General features: G+C 34.8%; 1 long non-coding RNA gene across 11 annotated transcripts; it reads right to left on the bottom strand.

Annotated features, from left to right (window-relative positions):
* Nucleotides 1-89: 89 nt before the first annotated feature.
* LOC132306956 (uncharacterized) lies at nucleotides 90-13,282 on the bottom strand. Of its 11 annotated transcripts, XR_009482143.1 has the most exons (9): nucleotides 13,192-13,282; nucleotides 12,492-12,643; nucleotides 12,283-12,340; nucleotides 6,531-6,704; nucleotides 3,016-3,131; nucleotides 2,203-2,911; nucleotides 1,593-1,669; nucleotides 1,381-1,434; nucleotides 90-463 (listed from the first exon to the last, which is right to left on the bottom strand). It is a non-coding gene; the product is annotated as an uncharacterized LOC132306956 (long non-coding RNA). The 11 variants fall into 11 exon arrangements; XR_009482144.1 differs by lacking the exon at nucleotides 6,531-6,704 and having other exon boundaries at nucleotides 12,492-12,690; XR_009482141.1 differs by lacking the exon at nucleotides 6,531-6,704 and having other exon boundaries at nucleotides 2,995-3,131.
* Nucleotides 13,283-14,678: the final 1,396 nt, after the last annotated feature.

Raw genomic sequence — 14,678 nt, 5'->3', positions numbered from 1 at the left:
TTTTACTTTTACCACCAGTCTGGCACACTTCCTTATTTATTTTGTTCAATTTTTAAATCATCTATAAAATAAAATCTCAAATTTTGCAATTATCTGAACAATAAAATCTCATAAACACCAAAAGCTTCATTCAAAGTAATTATACATCTAAATTAGTCAAATATACAATAAAAGTAATAAATATATATATTTTTTCATCGACAAAAAACACACTCAAGACACCAACTTTTGCCCTTATGGAGGGACTTGAACCATCAGACCTTCCACACCCTAGCCTCAAGAAACCACTACAGCTGACTGTTGCATAAGCAAGTTGTACTGATAACTTCTTTCAAGACCGGATCGATCGCACAGACTTTTTCTCTAATTTTCTTTTTCTCTTTTCAGTGCTTTCTAATGTCGACTCTTGATCTCTTCATGTGCAAACCACTACTGCCCACTGTTCATCTCATTATTCAAAATCCTGAAATTAACAAATTCATATTATTCAGAAGATTTAATTTTCTAGCTTCTAAACAGTTTTTAAGAATAGAGGAGCACACAACATTTCAACCAGAACCCCAAAAAATGGCCCAGGCAGAAAATATATATAAAAGAGACCACATCCCCACTAGCCTCAGCAACTGAAAAATATAAATAAATAAATAAAGAAGAAGAAGAAGGGAGATAAATGTACTACTTCCAACAACTGAATTTTTTTTTTTTTCTCGAAAGTGCTCAAATTATGTTTGTTCTAGCACCACCAAGAAATGATCAAATAAATTCAGGGTAAATGTTTGGAAGTATAATATTGAAAAATTGACATTTAAACCATATGCTAAATTTAATTCTCAAGAGAAATAATACAATCACCAAAACCCATTCTAAATATAAAATTCCTACACCAAAAAATATCCCTTGAAAAAACAGCAAGTAAAACTAAATAAAATATATTTAGCTAATTAAAGCTTAAATATAGTGGGCTTAGTTGATGGCAGACACTATACTTTCACTCCTACAAGCACATCAATAATTGTGTTTGTCCACAATGCTACATGCTTATACTGTATGTAGTATTGCTCGAATCGACAAGATATAGAACATATCTGATACTTGAACCAACGCGCCAGTAGCCTAGCGGTATCAGCCTCTTACTTCCCAAAGGAAAGTCAGGGATTCAAGTCTCAGAAGAGACGTGTGTGTGAGTACCAACTAGGAAAAATATATATATATATATCTGATACTTGAGACTATTGAAGAGTTTGATTCAAAACTTTTTCATGCAAGGGTCATAGTTTAATTTTTCCAAATATAAAAAATAAAAAAAAAAGGCTTGATTAATTAATGCAAATGGTGTTCGGAATATTTCAAATACATGAGAAAGACAACAAGAAAACATACCTCTCTTTTCCGAATCCACTCATTTCAGCCTTTTTCTCTTCCCAACAAGTAAACCTAAAATTTGAGGGGAAATTTTATTTTTAAAATATGGACATTAGTAGTTGAAGTATTTTTATTGATGACTTAAGCTAGCATCACAATCACAAATAGTAGACCTTAAATGACAATTAAAGGGAAAAAAAAAAGTAAGAATAGTAGTGAAAAAAAACTACCTGAGAACTGAGGCAGCATAATGCTTGATGACTGTTAGATTAGTAGTTGTTAAAGCCAAAACTTGAGAGATAAAGGTCTGCAAAAACAGTGTAAAATGCATAAATTCTTCAAAATATCATGACCAAAACTCAAAAATCAGCAGAAACTCAATGTTGACTAAAGTTTCTCTTTCCTAAAAAGAATCCACAAAAAACCAAACAATCAGAACCAAAAAAATATACACACAGCAAAGATTACCAGAAGATGCAATTGGAAAAAATAATAATTTAAAAAAATCATCAAGAGATTGTAGATCAATTATGTACGTATGCTTAGTAGGCTGTAAATGAGCCGAGCTTTGGAGTGTTCAGCCTTGGCTCGTCACAGCCAAAGGGATGCTCGAGCTCGATCGAGCTTTGACTGCTCATGAGCGAGCTCGGCTGCTCTAGTCATACAAAAAGAAGAAACAAAATCCAATCTGCATATATACGAGTATATACCCAGCAATCTTGACTTTCATATCAATCTTCCCCCAATGTTTCATCTTCAAACTTTCACACTACCTATTTCAATCATTCATGCCAATATGAAGAGAACAAAGAAGTGAGACCAGATGAGAGAGAAAAATACCAGTAAATGATACAGTGACACGGCTTCTTAGGGCTTTTGCCGTGATGTCGGCTTCTTATGGCTTTTACCGCTGTTGTGATCGTAGAGTGCTTTGGGAGAGGGGGCAGCTAGGGTTGTGAGAATGGAAATGGAGAGAAGAGAGCATGTTTCTAGGTTCAGATAGATGTGATTGGGGTTAAGATGAGAATATGAGATGTGGTTAACGTGTTTATATAGGTCGGTTTCAAAATCTAGGCATGGGTTTGGACTTGGTTCATTTTATTTTTTAAAGGCATATATTACATTTATATGCATTAGATTTAGGTTGGGTTAAAATGGTCAAACTTTTGAATTAAAGAAGAAGAAAAAAAGGTAAAATAAAAAAATAAAAATAAAAAATAAAAAATAAAAATCTAGGGAGTGGCTATTGAAAAAAGTGAATTAAGATCAAGTTTAAAATGTAAAATGTAGAAAATGATTTGGAAGAAAATTTTCATTTATAAGATAAGTATTGATGGTTGAATAGATTTAATACCACTTTGACATGGTTTTACTAACAAGATTGATGTTCTCAAACTTCATCACAAGTTCCTCATGTTTTAAATTTCAAACTTCTACTACCATAATAAACAATAGTCCCAATGAGAGACGCATCAGTCCCAAATCCGTAGACCAAAACACCATGGTGAGCAAAATCTTATGAGGGTGGTCTTGGCTCTGAAAAGATTCCCTATCACAAACAAAGATAAGCAAGTGTTTCTCTAATTAAAAATAAATTATTAAGCAAGCAATATTAATTGTTTGTATACTAACTGTTAAGACATCTCAGCAAACCTCTTTATAGGTTTGAAATTCCAATGTGTGCAGCTACGGGGCCACCCATCAGGGCCTTGAGAAAACTGGTTTCGCCTTATTTTAACAAAGCCAAGGATCTTGACTGCTCTAGGTACCTGGAGCAAGACTTGTTAAAGACACCAAAGCAAATGACTTGTTTTTATAACACAAAGACTTAAATTTGTATTACATTAGCAGATTTACAATTTTCTTTCTATCGTACTGCTGATTCCAACCTTCTCTATGTCTTCCCTTTCTGGATCTCCTTGGGTTTTTTTAGTTCAGGGCATTTTTGGTAGAGATAGTCTATAAGTTCTATGATGACAAGAAAGCCCAAAGCTTTGGACTTTTGATCTGTGAATGAGACTCCAAAACATCTTTTGGAGGCAAACCTCATTATTCTAATTATTTAAGATATAAAACATAAATTAATTTAAAGATGCTCACTAGAATGCCCTTGGTTCATAACCTTGTTGGAAACCTTCCCTTTTTTCATCCAATGTGCAAAGATAGGAATGGGCGAACATGTAAAAAATAAAAAATAAAAAATACTAAAGTAAAAAGCACTACTTAAGCACTATAACCTAATTTAGAATAAAATACAAAATACGTGTTGAACATCATGCATTTGGAAGTTACATGATAAGGTATGACCAATCAAGAAATATGTATGTATCCTCTTCACTTATAGGTGTTGGACCAAGAAGGGGGGGTTGAATTGGTCTAAGTTAATTTCTTCCTTTTTCACTTGAGTTCAAACATGTTGAACATAGGAGATATAAACAATGAAGTCAATCAAAGCACATGAACACAAGGTATACAAGGAAACCCTCTCAATAGGGAAAAACCTTGGTTCTTGACCTCAGCCAATAAAAGCATTCACTAGTTGTATGTAGGTAGTTACACACTCAACTGTCTCACTCTCTGTACACACCTTATACTAGTAAGGACATTGACTTTCACCTCCTCTACACAAACACTAGCTCATCATCTCCACTTGCTGTATGCATGTAGTTACTCACTCAGCTGCCTCACTATCTACACACACCTTATACTAGTTAAGACACTGACTTTCACAGCCACTACACAAACACAAGCTCGACAATGTGCACTCATGCACTCCCCCAGTCCACAGCACCCTTGCTTGGACTCTAAAGCTCTCAATAGCTTTATCAACAAAAGAATAAGGTGTCAATACACCAAATACAACTTACTTAAGCTGTTGCACAATGTAGGAATGAAATACACAGCCTTAAGTAAACAACACAAGAAACCCTAGTTTACATATCACTGCAACAAGAGGGATAAATCTGTCAAAACACAATGCAGCTTCACTTGATGATCAAAATGGATGAAAGGTTTTTAACATATGAAAATAGATACCACCAAGTTACACTTGCTCAAACTTTGATACCAAACTTCGTAAATCACCAAAATCAGTGCTGTTGCATATGTAAATCACCAAAATCAGTGCTGCTACAGATGTAAATCACCAAGTTACACTTTCTCAAACTTTGTTTTGACTCCACAAGTGACCACAGCAGCTTTGAACCACCTTAACCTCCTTTTGCACCAGAAAATCAACATCACAGCACCTCCTTATTCTTCACTTCTTCTGTACTCTCTTATGGCAGAATTCTGAGAATCATTGTAGCTCAAATCATGATATAATTTCTCGAAAAACCTTATGTATATTCAGCCCTCGAAAAACCCTCACACAACAGCTACAACATTCTTGCTTTTTCACTCAAAGAGGCACACACTAAAGAAATCTATAACAGCACCTTTATAGTCATTGAAAACCCTAGCGTGGATAAGGTTTGTTCACCATTAGCCAATGAATTCAGTATACAGCATTTTCTCTGTAGGACCACACAGCCACGTGGCAGTGGTATATTCATGCAATACATTTCATATACAAACTTCCATAAATACCTTTGGCTGCCACTTGATGTATATCTCAGAGATGATAACATTCATCATGAGAACAAGGACAAATATCACAATGCACCTTCACTACAGGGTTCCAAATTGTCTTAACAATATAGAGTGACCAAGATACCCTCTAGAATGTGGACATAATTACTGAAATATCCTTTAGTGGTACACATGTCACACACATCAGCAAACTGTCTATATTAGCATATATATGTATGTAACTCATGAAAATAAGGCCTGTGGTGCAATGTACTATTCCCAGCAAATGTAATAAGGTTACACACACATGTAGAAGAACTAGAATACCCCTGTGACCGTGAGGAACAAAATCATGAGTGATGAACCTGTAATTACCCTTGGCAGCCCATTGAAAATGAGAATGTAGTATACTCTTGACATTGAAAGTGCAAAACCTCTTGATCAAACATGGGATCAACAATCTCCCCCTTTTTGCACTTTAATATGTTAAAAACCCTTTCATCAATTTCTCCCCATGTTTGACATTGGAAGTCAAAAGGTGGATGGGATTAACAATGAAGGACAACATGTCACAATTGAATGGTACCAAAGCCTTGGTCTGCACAACCAAGGCATTAAAAAGCCTGCAGTAAAGATTCTTGGAACATAATGGAAGGTCTATACATTGACAATGCCCCATGTCTTGATAGTACAAACTTTGATACTTAAAAAATCAAAATGGAAGCCTATCTTATCTCAAAGTCATATGAGGTGTGGTATGCTGCCACCAAGGGAGTATCCATGCTTAATGAAGATGATATGTCAAGTGATTCAAGGGTAAAACATACTATACTCAGTGGTCTAAATCATCATGATCTTATGAAGGTCAAGGGCTGTAAATCATCCAAGGATGTGTGGGACTTACTTAGGATAGAATATACACTTCAAGAAGACTATGAAGCATCAGAGACAACCAAGGGTATGATCACTCAAGATACAAAAGCTCTTATTCAAGAAGAAGAAGCAGCTGAAGAAGACACTTGTGTTGAAGACTTCAAGTCTAAGCTCTTAGTCTTAATCTCTTTTTCACTTGTTGTTTGTAACATAGTGAAGCTCAGATCAAAGGAAGCATTGTGGAAGAACAACATTGTTAAAGAAAGGTCTATAGCACTTTTGACAGGTGAAAGCAAGGTTGAACAAGGTTCTATTGTTAAAGTTGACTGCATTGCAAAGGATCTCTACATCCTTAAACTCAAGAAGAAAGGTCAAGCTAAAAATGTGGTTTATTGTAGACATAGAAGATGGGACTCTGAAAGGTGCAGATTGCAAGAGTATGACAGTAAGAAGAATGGTTCAATGTTGCAATGTCTTAAGAAAAAGGAAGGTTACCCACTATCTGTCAGAATCAGAAGTACCAAAGGGATGTCCATTGCTCTTGATACATTAGCACACAGTCTGTCTAATTGTGAGATCCTTGATATCTGTACTCAAGGCATCTTTGTGAACAGAAAAGGAAACTCTATTCTGAGTTGTCCAAAGAAAGCTTTGATCTCTAAATGGATGTCTAAAACTTGGAGAACCATTGAAGCAACAAGTCAGAATGGAGTGTGAAGATGTACCTTCTGAAGAAAGTATCACACTTGAAGATAGTGTTGATAACCAGGACTCCAATTCACAGTCATTAAGGATTGTATCTCTTGATCAATTCAAAGCCAATCTAACTGTTATGTGCTCCTTCTCATTTGCAGCTCGCTACCTAATCAAGGTCAGGTCAAAACACTCATTGTGAAGCTCTGCAAATTGCAGAAAGATGCATCAGTGGTGTCCCACTTCTTATCCATCTGAAGAGGGTTTGAAAAATGATCTTAGACTAACACTGAAAATTGATAATGCTCACAGAAGTTCTGTTACAAAACAGACTCATTCAGTTGTCAATCAAGAAGAAGAAGCTATCATTGTTCACAAAAGTCCTCCTGATGTCTTCAAATTCATCAAGTCAGTTGATAATCCTCTAAGGAGAAGACACAGATCTCAGAAAGGGGATATGAAATTGTCAAAACAAGTTCACATTGAAGAAGGACAAAAATCACCAGAAGTTAAATTCATAGAGGTTCACAATCCATCTTTCACTAACCTCTTCAGTAAACCAAATAAGCTATGCTCAGTGAGTAAGTCAAAGCATTCAAATTTCAGGATCAACACAGTCCCTTCAAGATCAAAAACTATTTGCTACTTCAAAGCAAATGGTCTTCAAGTCAAAGCATGGATAAAGAAGACAATTTCAGACATTGACTCTCAACTTCAAAGCTCATCAAGTTCAATTGATTCTTCAAGACCTCCTCCACTTAAAGATAAGAACCTGCAAATCAATCTTGCAGGTATGGTGATCAAGTTGACAACTGAATCATTCTATTGCATCTCTTCAAAGGATATATTCAGCAAGAATCTTAGAAATCCAGCACCTATGTCTTTCAAAGCTATTGGATATCACTTCCTATATTGGATATACTCAAGGGTTAATCTCAGGCCTTCTCCACTCAGAGATAAGGACCTGCAAAACAAACCAGCAGGTATGTTGATTATTTTGGCAACTCCTAATTTAGAATTCTCCTATCTCTTACTACAAAGTTTGTACCCTATCTGCTCTGATACTATTCAATTGGGACATGTCGTCCTTCATTGTTAATCCCATCCACCTTTTGACTTCCAATGTCAAAAAGGGGGAGAAATGGATGAAAGGTTTTTTAACATATGAAAGTGCAAAAGGAGGAGATTGTTGATCCCATGTTTGATCAAGAGGTTTTGCACTTTTAATGTCAAGAGTATACTACATTCTCAGTTTCAGCGGGCCGTCAAGGGTAATTACAGGTTCATCACTCATGGTTTTGTTCCTCACAGTCACAGGGATTCTAGTCCCTCTACATGTGTGTGTAACCTTTTTTTTTTTTTTTGATAAGTCCAACTTAGGTAATACACTCTTATGTGTGTGCAACCTTATTACATTTGCTGGGAATTGTACAGTGCACCACAGGCCTTATTTTCATGAGTTACATACATATATATGCTAATATAGACAGTTTGCTGATGTGTGACATGCGTACCACTAAAGGGTATTTCAGTAATTGTGTCAATATTCTAGAGGGAATCTTGGTCACTCCATATTGTTGAGACAATTTGGAACCCTGTAGTGAAGATGCATTGTGATATTTGTCCTTGTTCTCATGATGAATGTTATCATCTTTATGATATACATCAAGTGTCAGTCAAATGTATTTATGGAAGTTTGTATATGAAATGTGTTGCATGAATATACCACTGCCACGTGGCTGTGTGGTCCTGCAGAGAGAATATTGTATACTGAATTCATTGGCTAATGGTGAGCAAACCTTATCCACACTAGGGTTTTCAATGAAGATTATAAAGGTGGTGTTATAGAATTCTTTATTGTGTGCCTCTTTGAGTGGAAAGGCAAGAAGGTGTAGCTGCTGTGTGAGGGTTTTTCGAGGGCTGAATATACACAAGGTTTTCTGAGAAATTATATGATGATTTGAGCTACGATGATTATCAGAATTCTGCCATAAGAAAGCACAGATGAAGTGAAGAACAAGGAGGTGCTTTAATGTTGATTTTCTGGTGCAAAAGGAGGTTGAGGTGGTTCAAAGTCACTTGTGGAGCCAAAACAAAGTTTGAGAAAGTGTAACTTGGTGATTTACATCTGCAGAAGGTGCCTGAAATTACATCTTGAAGCTAGTAACCATTTTCATATCTCAAACCTCTATTGTAGCTTGATTTTCTAGTCTATACCTCTGAAACTGAACTAAATATGACACAAACATACTATACTCTGAATGTTCATCATCTAAGCATGACTGACTTAATGATTTGAAGCTAATCAAGTTGAGATTTGGTCAAGAGAATGACCATCTCAGGTTCTGGTTTGGTAGACCTCACAAACTAAGGTGTGTTTAATTGTTCATGTCTGCTGTGTGCGCTGTGAGTGCAATACCTGTGTGTAATTGCAGTGTTCTTAATCTAAGCAACTGTATTTTGATAATATATCATTAAGAGAATCATTGGCTGGGCTTTGCTGCTGTAAAATTACATTTCAGACCCTAATAACCGTGCTGCTGCAGAAACAAACTGAGAAACCTACTTTGACCTATGATTTGACATTAACTTGCTATAAACTAAGATGTGATGACTTGAGCAAGTGTAATGTGATGAATGTAAGCTGTGGGAGCTAGATTCAAGAAGGACCAGCCACGAAATTACAAAAGTACCCCCAAAACGGCAAAACCTGAAAATTACAGTAGCAGAAAAATAAGCCTGCTGTTAGCAATTATTTTGCTGCCTTTTGAGCTATACATTGTTGATTCATTGCTGGTGTACCATGTCCAAGCTTCAGAACAAGCGAAATCCATTAATATCAAGCTGAGGGAACCTTTGATTGAAGAGATTTTGACAGTTTTACCCTTAAACCAGAAAGTTACAAGTGCAGCAAAATACACCTACTGTGAGCTATCATTTTGAAGATACAAAGCTGTGGGAGCCACTTACAGGCCTGAACAGAAGTTGCATTGTGAAGTTATCAGGTTGCTCTTGCTTTTAGGGTTTAAGACCATTGTGAACCAAATTTGTTCTACCTTGCAGAGACTATTGAGTTTGATATGTGTGCAAGTGTATATTAGCTATATAGAGCTGTTGAAGACCATTGCAGGCCATTCTTGGAGCTGCATTGTGAAGTGTCACTTTTACCCTTGGTTTTTAGGGTTTGAGCCTTTTGGGAGCTGTTATTGATCTACCTTGCTTATCTACTTGTGTTCTCCATACAAGCAAGTGTATTTGACTGTGTTAAGGCTGTGGGAACCTAGTTTGATCATCAAGTTACACTTACTCAAACTTTGTTTTGGCTCCACAAGTAGCCACAGCAGCTTTGAACCACCTTAACCTCCTTTTGCACCAGAAAATCAACATCACAGCACCTCCTTGTTCTTCACTTCACATGTGCTCTCTTATGGCAGAATTCTGAGAATCATTATAGCTCAAATCATCATATAATTTCTCAGAAAACCTTGTGTATATTCAGCCCTCGAAAAACCCTCACACAAAAGCTACAAGCTTCTTGCTTTTCACTCAAAGAGGCATACACTAAAGAATTCTATAACTGCACCTTTATAGTCTTCATTGAAAACCCTAGTGTGGATACGGTTTGCTCACCATTAGCCAATGAATTCAGTATACAACATTCTCTCTGCAGGACCACACAGAAAACCCTAGTGTGGATACGGTTTGCTCACCATTAGCCAATGAATTCTGTATATAGCATTCTCTCTGCAAGACCACACAACCACGTGGCAGTGGTATATTCATGCAACACATTTCATATACAAACTTCCATAAATACCTTTGCTGTCACTTGATGTATATCTTAGAGATGATAACATTTATCATAAGAACAAAGACAAATATCAAAATGCACTTTCACCACAGGTAGGGGTCGCAAATGGGTGGGTTGGGCCGGGTTTGGGTTGGGTTGAAAATTGACAGGTCAAACATGGGTCAATGCCCATATTCAACCAGTTCAGAACGGGTTGAAAATGGGCGGGTCTAAAATATATAGGGTCAACTCGTTATGACCAATGGACCCATTTATTATTATTTTTTTAACTATTTTTTAAATTATTTTTTTCATTATTTATTTATTTATTTAATTTTTAAATTTTTTATTTTTAAAATTTTTATTTTTTAAAATTTAAAACTATTATTTTAATTTTTTAATTATTTTATTTTACTTTATTTTTAATTTTTTTTTTCGGAAGGTTTTAAAATTTTATTTAATAACAAATAAAAAAAACAATCTCAAACTCAGCAATATTTATCGACTCGTTTTAGAGAGAGATTAGTGAAGGAAAGAGAAGAAATTTCTAGAGAGAAAAACTTAGGGGATTGATGAGAGACAAATTTAGAGAGAGAGAGGATCATTAGTGAGAGAATTTTAGAGAGAGAGAAATGAGTTGAATGTCATATAGAATAGATGTGTGTTGTGTGTCTATTATGTGATGGATGAAATATGGGTTGAATATGGTTATCCATATTTAACCCATCTTAACCCTAAAATTAAGTGGTTAAAAATTACCCAACCCATTTTTGACACATATGGGTTCTGACACATTTTGTCACCCCTAACTACAGGGTTCCAAATTGTCTCAACAATATGGAGTGACCAAGATATCTTCTAGAATATGGACACAATTACTGAAATACCCTTTAGTGGTACACATGTCACACACATCAGCACACTATCTATATTAGCATATATATGTATGTAACTCATGTGGTGCAATGTACTATTCCCAGCAAATGAAATAAAGTTACATACACATGTAGAAGGACTAGAATACCCCTGTGACTGTGAGGAACAAAACCATGAGTGATGAGCCTGTAATTACCCTTGGCAGCCCACTGAAACTGAGAATGCAGTATATACTCTTAACATTGAAAGTGCAAAACCTCTCGATCAAACATGGGATCAACAATAGGTAATTTCTACTCTCATCTTCAACAACAAAATGACACCCTAATTTTAAAGGTCTTTCACACTAGAATATTAGCATGGCAAAAGAGAGAAATATAAATTTTAGTGAAATAAAGGAGACAATGTATTTTGTGGATATAAATTTTCGGCAGTTCTTTTAGGTAAAAACCGCAGTAAATACTAAATCTCTTGTAGTGGAATAACATCCGCTATGAAATTATGGTACAATAGGACGACTTGTTCCCTTCTCAAACAACAAGTACAACGATGAAAATTATGAAAAAACATTTATTTTATATATGCACTATAAAAAGGTTTTTTTAAAATAAATCATGTTTACCAGAAAATCAAATTGTTCAACGAGTCAGATCTAAGTACATTTCGGATGACCACTGATAAACATTTTTGCAGCTTTCACTGACGCCATCTTTGTCATGAAAATAAATCAGAAATGGTAAATGAAGCAATTGTAACAAGTTTTGCCCTCCAAGAGAATGCCCTTGGTTGATGGCAGACACATACTTTCACTCCTACAAAGAGATCAATAAATCTGTTTGTCCACAATGCTACATGCTTATACTGTTTGTAGTTTTGGTTGAATGGACAGGTTACAAATCAAACACATATGATACTTGCGACGATTGAAAAGTATGATTCAAAACTTTTTCACGCAAGGTTCGTAGTTTAATTTGTCCAAACAATTTTTTTTTTATTTTTAAAAAGGCTTGATTAATTAATTAATTAAATGATGCTCCGAATATTTTCAAATACATGAAGAAGACAACAAATACAATGCAACATCCTTAATTAACAAAATAACATTCCGGAAAACATACCTATATTTTTCCGAATCCACTCGTTTCAGTGAGCTTTATAACTTCCCAACGACGAAACCTAAAATTTGAAGAGCGGGGGAGGGGGGGGGGGGGGGAAGAAGAATATTTCTCAAAATGATTTCAAATGGTACATAAAATGGGAAATATAAACACTTCAAACGCCAGTTAAAGGGGGAAAAAAGAGCAAGAATAGTGATGAAATTAACTACCTGAGGACCGAGGAGGCATATTGCTTGAGTACTCTTTGATTGGTTTTTGTTAGCTAAAACTTTAATATATGGAACAGTATCTGAAGGAGAACGGGACTAGGGGTGGCAACAGGGTGGGTTTGGCTAAAAATGCAAAAATTCTTCTTCAAGGTCTGCAAAACCATGTAAAATGCATTAATTCTTTAAAATATCATATAACCTGAAATAAAGGAAACAAGCAGAACCTTAATGTTGACCACAAAACCACCAACAAACAAAACCAGAAAATATACACAAAAACAAAAAGATAAATGTGTGTCTAATCTAAATATGCAATTGGAAAAAAAAAAAATTAAAAAAATTTAAAAAAAAATCAAAAGAAGATTGTAGATCAATTATGTACGTATGCTGATAGGCTGTAAACGAGCCGAGATTCGGAGTGTTCGGCCTCGGCTCGTCACAGTTAAAGGGGTGCTCGAGCTCAATCGAGCTTTGACTGCACATGATCGAGCTCGGTTGTTCTTGTCATACAAAAAAGAAAAAAAAATCCGATCTGCAATATATGAATATATGAGTGTATATACCCACCGATCTTGATTTTCATATCAATCTTCTCTCAATGTTACATCTTCAAACTTTCACACTACCTATTTCAATCAATCATGATTCATGCCAGTATCAAGATAACAGAGAAGTGAGACCAGGTGAGAGAGAGAAATACCAGTAAATGAGACAGACAACGCAAGCTTTTTCCGCTGCTGTGATGGTGGCCACTAATGTGATTGAGACTGGAAATGGACAGGGGAGAGATGTTTTTATGGTTCATTTGAGATGTTCTGTGGTTAGTGTGTGTGTATAGGTGGGCTTCAGAATATGGGCCTTGGTGTGGGCTTAGTTTAATTTATTTTTAAAAGGGTGATGGGATTACATTTTATATGGATTGGGTTTATGTTGCATTTGGATGGTCTAAAACTTTTAAATTAAAGAAAAAATAAAAAAATTGGGAAGTGGTTATTGAAAAAAGTGAATTAAAATCAGGTTTAAAATGTAAAATGTAGAAAATGATTTGGAAGAAAAAAAAATTTACAAAAAAAGGTATTGATGGTTGAATAAATTTAATACCACTTTGACATGGTTTCACTTACAAGATGGTAAAGAGAAGCATTATGTGTGGTCCTTGTTTATCGATGCTCTTGTGAGCAGAAAAACATGCATAAATTTAACCTTTCGACAATCCGTTGTTCTCAAACTAGATCACAAGTTCTCATGTTTTTAAATAATAATAAGTGGGCAAAAGTGCAAAAAAAAAAAAAAAAAAAAAATACAAAACAAAACATAAAAAAACAAACAACTTTGAGGTTTCACTAAATAAGCACAGCAAGCCAATCCCTATGGCTACGTTTGGTTAGTGTGGTGAACTAATGAGAAAGGAAAAGAAAAACTTATCAAAAAAAAAATGAGAAAGGAAAAGAAAAGAATTTTTTTTAATTCTTTTGCGAGTTTTGTTAGACAAATGAAATTTTTTACTGAAATAAGATCCCCGCATCTTATGGATTTTCTTCCAAACGTTTTTCGAATAAAACACAGGGATTTTTTTAAGTGAAATATGATTCTCTCATCTTATGGAATTTTTTCCAAACGTTCTTCGCATAAAACACAAGAAAATTATACTTTATCGCGAAAGCAGTTCTTTATATGTTAGTTTCCTATTCTACCCCAAGTTAGAGTATGTTATTGTTCACATGTTATGTTTTCGTTAGATCAAAACTCTATCTTCAGTGAACGACATTCTCTAAAATCAAACACTCAACCATTTCTCAACTTATAAATTAATATTAAACAAAGACGATAACCTACGTATGAGAGTCCTCGGTTCATAATATTGAACTTGAAATCACAACCAACAAATAAAAATAAATAATTAATTAATAATTCATATTTTACTATTTATTTACTAAAATAAACCATTAAGTATAAAGGATATTCATATAACATAAATTTATTTATTTTATAAGTATTAAAAATTAGAAGGGTATTTTGGTGAGTAAAATTTTTTTTTTTTTTTTTTTTCCTTTTCTTGCCATCCAAACTAATAAAATAATATTTTCTCATAATTTTCTTCAAAAAAATTCTTGCTAACCAAATGTATGATGAAAACTTGATTTTTCAAACTTGATTTTTCTTTCCTTTACTTCACTTTCTTTCACT

This window comes from Cornus florida, unplaced genomic scaffold, assembly GCF_030987335.1.
Source record: "Cornus florida cultivar Cherokee Brave unplaced genomic scaffold, ASM3098733v1 CherokeeBrave_3.0.0_Hap2_Chr05, whole genome shotgun sequence".
Classification (NCBI taxonomy): domain Eukaryota; kingdom Viridiplantae; phylum Streptophyta; class Magnoliopsida; order Cornales; family Cornaceae; genus Cornus; species Cornus florida.
The sequence above is the reverse complement of the archived record's forward strand: the minus strand, read 5'-3'. Positions and strand labels throughout refer to the sequence as shown.